The sequence below is a fragment of the Brassica oleracea genome, chromosome C6 (assembly GCF_000695525.1).
Source record: "Brassica oleracea var. oleracea cultivar TO1000 chromosome C6, BOL, whole genome shotgun sequence".
In the NCBI taxonomy this organism is placed as follows: domain Eukaryota; kingdom Viridiplantae; phylum Streptophyta; class Magnoliopsida; order Brassicales; family Brassicaceae; genus Brassica; species Brassica oleracea.
Window position 1 is genome coordinate 25252767 of NC_027753.1, and position 1766 is coordinate 25254532.

The following is a 1766-nucleotide window of genomic DNA, read 5'->3' on the forward strand; positions in this document are numbered from 1 at the left end:
TAGATCTAGATAGAATGGTTTAGGGGAATGGAACCTCAGAATCGTATGACTTGGTTTGGGTTTAGGATTGACCTTTAAGCTAATCGGTAGTTGTGTAAATTGACCAAGGCTAAGGTAATTCGACCAGACAAGTTTTAGATTGGTTTTAGACCAATGGTTAATTAGAGAATAATCCGCTGCGTATCTGTTGAAAGGATCTAGGCTATAAAGGACTGAGAAAGTCTTTAGCTAAGGTCTAAGTTAGCCCTCGCCTTTAGGCGATATTATAATTAAAGGGCAAAAATTAAGAGGTTCGGCCAGGAAGTGGACCGAGCGACGTAAGGCTTCGACCGCGGCCTAGTCGGCCGGATCGGGGTGTTACAGCCACGTGTCTATTATAGTGTGAATGCATTTATTACAATGCTTCTCTTTTAATATATAAGAGATTTGATATATGCGACCAATTATAGCATGCGAAATATTATTTTGTTAGAGAATGTAATTTTTAGACTATAGTTTATATAAGGTGCTTTAGAATTCTTTGAAATAGGATTTAGAAACTAGAAAGCATACACAAGTGCCACATAGATTGGTTTTTTTTTTAATTTTTACAAAATTCAGGTTATCTATTCTATTAAAACACCAGTGTGACCAATTAATAAAAGTAGCATCCAACCGTCTATTTAATTTATTTAAAAAAAAATTATAATAAAATACTACCGACGTTATATTGTCAATGCCAAAAACAGTTTCTACTTTTTCTTTGTCTATAACCAAAACAGTTAAGTTTCTTCCTACAAAAATAAATTAGATTATTGATTTTTTATGAACACACAATTTTTCGGGATTGAACCCAGTTGCAGAAACCCAATTCTATTCTTGGAGTCTCAATTGAACATGCAAATAAAAGCTCTTTTGCAGAGTTTTTCATTCCGGCGATAGTGATGCGTTAGCTCCTCCATGGATGGTCGTGGCCATTTTAGATAGATAGGGGGGGTGAAGTGTCCAATGGTGAAGGCGATTTGAGATGTAGTTAGACGCGGAAGAAGAGAAGCAAATCTAGGTGAAGATGACTGAATTTATCTGTTTAAGGTCTTCTACGGTGGTTCGTTGAGGATCTTAACGGTATTCGTGGATTAGAAATTGATAAGCATGTTTCGATTACAGTGGAAATCGTCACCGGTAATGCTAAAACGGTGGATGAACAAAGCCGGCGAAGGATGCTCATCGACCTTTCTTCTTGGCATTCCACGTGTCCTACCCCTGTTATTTTATTAACTCATCTTTATCTTTTGCGTTTGCAATTGGAAGTTGGGTTATTGGACTTATTTTGTTTGATGTAGAGATGTGGGCTTTAGAAACAAATGCACTTTATAGATCTTTGCCCATTTTTTATTTTAACTAGATCTAGACCTTCGCAACCGCGCAGATTTTTATTTTCATTTATTTTTATATAAATATTTTGTTTTCAATTTTAAATTGGTATATATTGCAATATGTGTGTCTATCAATTTTTAAAACATAATAAGTTGACGGTTGTATTTTTTTCATTGAATAGATTGTTTTAAACTTTCACATGTATTTGTATCTTCTTCTATATATATACTTTTGGATTATTATTTCATTATTAAAATCGTAACTATATATATAAAGATTAGTAAAATATTGTTTTATTGTCATATTCAAAGATATTGTAACATTTCACAAATTTAGAAAGTTTTTAAAAAATTAAACTTTCTTTTTCATATATTTATATTATCGAGTAAATAATTAAACATTTAGTTTTT